This window comes from Cervus canadensis, chromosome 2 (assembly GCF_019320065.1).
Source record: "Cervus canadensis isolate Bull #8, Minnesota chromosome 2, ASM1932006v1, whole genome shotgun sequence".
In the NCBI taxonomy this organism is placed as follows: domain Eukaryota; kingdom Metazoa; phylum Chordata; class Mammalia; order Artiodactyla; family Cervidae; genus Cervus; species Cervus canadensis.
The window spans coordinates 29,208,525-29,216,541 of record NC_057387.1 but is presented as its reverse complement, the minus strand read 5'-3'; the positions used below and the strand labels follow the sequence as shown (position 1 = coordinate 29,216,541).

Below are 8,017 nucleotides of genomic sequence, written 5' to 3'. Positions count from 1 at the left end.
AGGAGTTTGAACAAGCTTGGGGAGTTGGTGATGGACAGGGAAGCCTGGCATGCTGCAGTCCGTGGGGTTGCAAAGAGTCAGACATGACTGAGTGTGAACACCACCACCACCCAGTCTATGACCAGTTAACTCAATAGAGAGAGAATATTAATGCATCAAGTCACTATGCTTGGGCTTATTTTATGCACAAATTAGTTAATACCCTTCAGCCTCATAGCCACAGACTACTTTGCTAACCTGGCTGGTCTTTCTGCAGAGGCCTGCAGTTGGCAAGAGGAATGAAGGAATGATAGATCAGGTGTCCGTTAGCACCTCTGAGAAAACAGTTTAGCATTCGCTTCCTGATGATAGGGTTCCAAGAGGCAGGTCAGGACAATAGTGTCATTGTGATAAATGTGGCCCAGGGCAGTCTTCACACTGAAAATACTCCAGGTTCCTTTCAGTCCCCACCAGCCAGGCAAATCATGAGAGAGTTCTTTTCCTTTGATGAGATTCTTGGGATGGAATTTGCAGTCCTTTCATTTCTGTGTTGCTTCTGTGGTATTGTCTTCTGTCTTCAAGAGAGTTTCTGAATTAAACTGTTGATGCAAATAATTTAAGAGAATGACAAATGAGTTGTTTTGAGAATTTAAGCTGATGCCTTCTGGCATGTTTGAAGGGCCTGGCTGCTCAGGTTCCATGTATGTGAAGTATTAAGAATGAGTTCATTAGAAGAAGAAGAGAGAGCTCATTAAAAGGAGAGAGGTAGGGTTGGGAAAGAAGAATGATTCTGGGCACAGACCAGATTCATATTTGAACACTAGGGAAAGGGAACTAAAATCAAGGGCATGCAAAACCCAAGAGTCCATTCCATAAAATCTCTGTGAGCCCTTCCATATCAGCTCTGTCACTGTGTGGAAGAAACTGAGGGTGAAGAGTGATTTTGCCAGTTGGAATTTCTGTTGTAAGAGTCTCTAATGGCCAGTACCCGGCCCCCATCTCCAAAAAAAAACAAAAGCAGAGGCAGCGCCATAGCTCAATGAGCATTGGCAACGTAGCACAGAGACCAGTGGTTTCAGGTGCTTTGGGACCTGTCATCAGTGTGTGTACAGGTTGGCTTTAGAATGGCAGGGGAGTGAGTGAAGTCGCTCAGTCGTGTCCAACTCTTTGCGACCAGGCTTCTCCGTATATGGGATTTTCCAGGCAAGAATACTGGAGTGGGTTGCCATTTAGAATGGCAGGAGATTATGCCAAAGTGAATCAGAGAATCAGGAGAGTACATGCAGGGCTGGCTAAGTACAATAGTCAAGACTGGTTCCACAGATTTCTCATTGCCAGAGAAGTGAGCTGTAACATGGAAGGGGGAAGGTGAAAATGAACCCTGCAATACTGAACTGGAATTAGAATTATTGATAAGAGCACATTGTTTTATAATTGTGTGTGTGTGTGTGAGAGAGAGAGAGAGAGAGAGAACAAGCGAGCCTGAGCCTGTCCTCTGAGAGAGCCTACAAGTTATGACACACCAGTATGAAATAGCACACTTAGAACCTGAACTTTTCTAAATACTCTTCTCCACTAAAGAAACCAGGATTTCTTAGCTAAGTGGCTTACTTCAGGGCTCGGGCTAGGAAAATACAAGAAAAACCTGAAATATATTGTGTCATAAAGTCAGGAAGCTTAAAGAATTTTGGAGACATGTCAAAAGGACAGTTTGAAAGGATTCAGCTCAGTTCAGTTCAGTCACTCAGTTGTGTCCGACTCTTTGCGACCCCATGAACCGCAGCACACCAGGCCTCCCTGTCCATCACTAACTCCCGGAGTTTACTCAAACCCATGTCCATTGAGTCGGTGATGTCATCCAGCTATCTCATCCTCTGTCGTCCCCTTCTCCTCCTGCCCCCAATCCCTCCCAGCATCAGGGTCTTTTCCAATGAGTCAACTCTGCGCATGAGGTGGCCAAAGTATTGGAGTTTCAGCTTCAGCATCAGTCCTTCCAATGAACATCCAGGACTGATCTCCTTTAGGATGGACTGGTTGGATCTCCTGGCTGTCCAAGGGACTCTCAAGAGTCTTCTCCAACAACCACAGTTAAAAGCATCAATTCTTCAGCACTCAGCTTTCTTCACAGTCCAACTCTCACATCCATACATGACCACTGGAAAAACCATAGCCTTAACTAAATGAACATTTGTTGGCAAAGTAATGTCTCTGCTTTTTTATGCTATCTAGGCTAGTATCACTTTCCTTCCAAGCAGTAAGCGTCTTTTAATTTCATGGCTGCAGTCACCATCTGCAGTGATTTTGGAGCCCCAAAAAATAAAGTCTGACAGTGTCTCTACTGTTTCCCCATCTATTTCCCATGAAGTGATGGGAACAGATGCCATGATCTTAGTTTTCTGAAAGTTGAGCTTTAAGCCACCTTTTTCACTGTCCTCTTTCACTTTCATCAAGAGGCTTTTTAGTTCCTCTTCACTTTCTGCCATAAGGGTGGTGTCATCTGCATATCTGAGGTTATTGATATTTCTCCCAGCAATCTTGATTCCAGCTTGTGCTTCTTCCAGCTCAGCGTTTCTCATGATGTACTCTGCATATAAGTTAAATAAGCAGGGTGACAATATACAGCCTTGAGGTACTCCTTTTCCTATTTGGAACCAGTCTGTTTTTCTATGTCCAGTTCTAACTGTTGCTTCCTGACCTACATGTAGGTTTCTCAAGAGGCAGGTCAGGTGATCTGGTAGTCCCATCTCTTTCAGAATTTTCCAGTTTATTGTGATCCACACAGTCAAAGGCTTTGGCATAGTCAATAAAGCAGAAGTAGATGTTTTTCTGGAACTCTCTTACTTTTTCGATGATCCAGCGGATGTTGGCAATTTGATCTCTGGTTCCTCTGCCTTTTCTAAAACCAGCTTGAACATCTGGAATTTCACGGTTCACGTATTGCTGAAGCCTGGCTTGGAGAATTTTGAGCATTACTTCACTAGCGTGTGAGATGAGTGCAATTGTGTGGTAGTTTGAGCATTCTTTGGCATAGCCTTTCTTTGGGATTGGAAACTGCCACTAGGCAAATCAGGGACAATTTTAGCATCATAAGAGTGTCAATAACAGATACCCACTGAATAAAATAAGAATCTATGAATCATAATGGTATAAATAAATTGGCAAACAAATCATAGAGAAGAGAACATTTTTCCTTGTGGTAGAATGCCAACTAAAAAATACAGTAGGAATGGTAGAATTTTAAAAATCACCATTTGGCAATCATCATAGTAATACTGACTCTGGCAAGAGTCATCAATGGATACTAAAACTAGTGGGTAAAATTTGGTGAGAAACAAAAACTTTATGTAGTCTCAAAGTATCTCCCTATGAAATAATTTACTTTAAAGGAAAATAGTAGCTTTAAAATAGAGACACCTGGCAGGCTCTACCTTAACAAATCATTAAAAAGGAACAATTCAACTCCTAATATTACATACTCAGATCACATCACTTCTGTGTTATTCCTGCTTAGAATGCATAACCTGAAGCTAATCATGAGGAAACATCTGACAACCCAAGTTGAGGAACTCTCTACAAAATAACTGACTTGTAACTCTTCAAATATTTCAAGGTCATGACAGAATGAATGTGGAAAATTTCCTCCAGATTAAAGGAGACTAAAGATACTTGACAACATAATGCAATGTATGATCTGTATTTTTCTTTTACTCTAATGGACATTGTTGGAATGATTGAGCAAAATTTGAATGAACTTAAAGATGAGATAATATTATTAAATCAGTATTGACTTCTTAATTTCCATAATTGCACTGTGGTTATGAAAGATATTGTCCTTGTTTTTAGGAAATATATACTAAAGTACTTAGGGGAAAATGGTATCATGTCTATATCTTACAACAGAAAAAATTTCAGAAGAAAATGATAAGTAAATACATACACACGTACAGAGGGAGAGTGTGCAAACCCACAGTAGGTATTTTTTTAAATTAATGATTTATTTATTTTTGGTTGTGGGGTCTTCATTGCTGCATGTGGGCTTTCTCTAATTGCAGTGCACAGGCTTCTCATTGTGGTGGTTTCTCTTGTTGCACAGCACAGCTCTAGAGCTTTCGGCCTTCAGTAGTTGCAGCACACAGGCTCAGTAGTTGTGGCACATGGGCTTAGTTGCTCTGAGGCATGTGGGATCTTCCTTGGCCAGGGATCGAACCCGTGTCCCCTGCATTGGAAGTGCGGGGTCTTCACCACTGGACCACCAGGGAAGTCCCCACACAAGGTATTGACCTAGGTTACTAAGAGAAAGAGTTGACATTAACAAACAATTTACATAAAACTACTATCAGAAGTTCTGAGAACATGCCCTAAAGCCCTTTCATGTGGTACCCAGTGCCAATTTATGTTGTAAAATAAGAGAGAGCCCACACGGCAGAAGTTTGAATACCAATGAGTCATTCTTTATGTTTCAGACACCTATATAACACTCTTCTAACAGAAAATCAATTTGATTCATCTCAACTTCTATTCACAAAATCCTCTACTAAAAATTGTTTCTTTAACTTTCATCATGTTCATGTTGAGTCACTGGAATCACAAGCTCCACACAGCTCTTCTGCTTGAACAACAGAATAATTCTTTTTTTTTTTTGGCCATGTTGTGCAACATGCAAGATCTTAGATCCTCGACCAGGGATCAAGCTAATGCCCCCTACAGTGGAAGTGTGAGGTCTTAACCACTGGACCACCAGGGAAGTCTCAGAATAATTCATTTTCCAATGAATAGATTTAAAACAGATGAATTAAAAACATTTATGTAATATAGGGATAAAATATTTTGGACCCAAAAGTCAAACCTGATTAACAACCAGCACAGCTCACAGATTACAGAATACCACCATCCTCTTTTTGCTGTATTATTTGTTTGCGCTCGTTGCTCTATTATTTCTATATCACTTGTGGGCAGGAAGCAGCCATATTGAAATACACATTTGACTTGTTTCTTTAAAAAAAGAAAAACAAATAGATGGCTTATTCTAAGAACTACAGGAACTTATATTCTAAACGTCCATAAATACATTTTCTAGGGACTCTTATCATCTCAGAACCCTACTACAGCTTCTCTTTAATCTTTTTAAACATCCTGTTACATAAATTGTGGCTATATCTATAGCAGGAAGAATAATAAGGTAATAATTGGTCAGACATCAAAAGCCCTTGGGTGGGTCTTATAGGGACATTTAGTCTTCTCTCCCATCAACACCATGTTCTTAACGTTTTTCCCAACTGCATTAATCTATTTTTTGTTTGTTTCTTCTTTTTCCTCTCCCCTAAGTAATTACTATGAATTTTTGCCAGATCAGAAATTTTTTCCAGGAAGAGACTCCCAGTATTAAGAAAGCAGACAAACAGTACCTGAAGATAAGATGTAAACTCCTTCCAGGCTCGCCTTTGATTTCTTTCTCCATATTGTGTGGGATTAATTGGTGGAGTTGCACGTCCTCAGTTTTCTGTGACGGAGAGGTACTACCTGACCTATGCTAGGAATTTCCTATTAACTTTCATGGGATATGTTTGGAACTGTTCTTACCACCTAGTATTAAATAGTAAGAACCACACAAATTGTCATATGTAGGCTGTGAATCATATACGTATACACCCAGCAAGTATTTCTTGGTCATAAAATGTTAGGAAGAGTTCTAGAAGCCATTTAGCTAGACCTCTCTTTCATCACTTTTCTGGCAAATGGTCGCCAGCTAAGACTCTGTTCTTTGTTGTAACAAGGAGCTAGCTCCCTATGGTGTGGGGCAGCCAATTCCGTTGCTGGACAGCTCTCAATGTAACCCTTGCCTCTTGCTGTGATTATTTGCAGCCTCATAGACTATGTCTACCCCTCTACTGTGAAACAGCCCTTTAAACATTTGGTGACTGCTAATTCATCCTAAGCTATCACCAGCTATTGATTATTATGTCCTTTGATTTGATGATTTTTCAGATCACATTGATAAATGCATAAACATCCAAAAATTAACAATAGTTAACTCTGGAAGGCAAATTATGATTATGTTTTCATTTTTGCTTGTGTGTAAATTCTAATTTTTGCAATAAATATTTAGCTAATAACAATAACAATATTAATTATTTTTATTGAGTTTCACCTAGACACCAGGTCCTGGCATGCGTATATTATTATCCTCGGTAATCCTGAGAGACAGGAGCTATAATTATCCTCACTATACAGATGAAGAAACTAGGGCATAGAGGAATTAAGTAATTTGCCCAAGGTCACATAGCTAAGTAAGTGGCTGAAAAGAAACTGGAAGCTACGCTTGCCCGATTCTTAAGCAATTGTCGTATAACAAGAAAAAACATTTCTCTTTGCAGGAGAGGGGGGTATTTGTTTTATTTTTAGTATTTTATACAGAAACATATACAATATGTTAGATTTGATCTGAACAGCATAAAGTACACTGCGATTATTATGTTCTTTGATTTGGACACAATGTAATCTGTTAATGTCCCTATGACTGCATTTGATTTTTCACCTGTGATGTGAGATTACTGGCTTATATAGAGCTTTCCAAAAAATCATTTGGTTCTTAATTTTTTTTCTCCCTTGACTTCTTTTTGCCCATCCTCTGTCACCCCATCAATTCCTACCCTGCAAATAACCATTTTGTCAATCTAATTGTTAACAATTTTCTATATTCTCATATGATTAAATGTAGACAAATACAAATGTACACATATTCAGTATAGGGTGTTTTTGTCACTTAAAAAAACGTGATTTCAAAAAAAAAGTGATTTCTTTTTTCTCTTTTTTATTTAAAACAGTTTCTCATCTAAAATTCCTCTAAATCAATTGTCAGAGTACAAATGTATTCCTTTTAATGGATGCTTCTCTCTCTCTTTTTAAAGTACACAAACCTTTTATTTTATGTTCATTTTTTGGTTGAAATAAATGGCATGTGAGATCTTAGTTCCCCAACCAGGGTTCAAACCCATGCCCCCTGGTTTGGAAGTGTGGAGTCTTAGCCACTGAACCACCAGGGAAGTCCTTTAATGGATATTTCAAAATGTGGATATACTGAAAGTACCACAACATTGCTAATCAGCTATACACCAATACAAAATAAAAAGTTTAAAGTTTGAAAAACAAATGTAGATATAGTAAAATTTTTTGCAACCTTTCCCCTATTGATGGCATGCATAGTATTTTTTTTTTAAGATTTTTTTTTTTTATGTGGGCCATTTTCAAAGTCTTTATTGAATTTGTTACAATATTGCTTGTTTTATGTTTTGATTTTCTGGCCAAGAGGCATGTGGGATCTTAGCTCCCCTACCAGAAATTGAACCCACGCTCCCTGCATTATGAGACAAAGTCTTAACCACTGGACAAGCAGGGAAGTCCCCATCGTATTTATAATATATGTGTGTGTTGCCACCTGAAACAGTGTGCCAAAATATCCTTGGACATATATAAAACTCCGTTGTCTTTATTTTAGTAGTTTTATTGAGGGAATTCCCTGGTGGCCCAGCGGTTAGCACTGGTGCTTCCACTGCACGGGGCCTGGGTTTGATCCCTGATGGGAGAACTAAGATCCCACAAGCCATGCAAGGCATGGCCAGGAAAAAAAAAAACAAAACTATTGAAACTAGTGGTTTTATTTGAGTAGGATAAATCCCCAGAACTGAGATTGCTGGGTCACATTTTTAAAATAATAGCTGTTGCAGCTATTGCTTGCCAAAAAGGCTATAATAGCAGCTACATGAAAATACTCTTCACTCCACATCGCTGCAGCAATATTTACAGTCTATTCAGCAACCATTCTAATAAAACCTCTGTGAAACAAGAGATCAAAGGAAACTACTTAAACATAATAGAGATTATTTACTGCAAATTAATACCAATTATAATTCTAAGTGGCAAAATATTAAAATTCTTTCATTCAAAATTAGGAACTGCACATTGAGCTTTTAATAAAAAAGATTCCCCACATCTCTTTTATGCTTCAATTTAAAATTTATGTATATTATACATATAAAAT

General features: G+C 38.7%; 1 long non-coding RNA gene across 1 annotated transcript; it reads right to left on the bottom strand.

Annotated features, from left to right (window-relative positions):
• Positions 1-4,016: 4,016 nt before the first annotated feature.
• On the bottom strand, positions 4,017-5,678 carry LOC122436488. The gene is made up of 3 exons (XR_006268028.1): positions 5,385-5,678; positions 4,826-4,971; positions 4,017-4,268 (listed from the first exon to the last, which is right to left on the bottom strand). It is a non-coding gene; the product is annotated as an uncharacterized LOC122436488 (long non-coding RNA).
• Between the last annotated feature and the right edge of the window lie 2,339 nt (positions 5,679-8,017).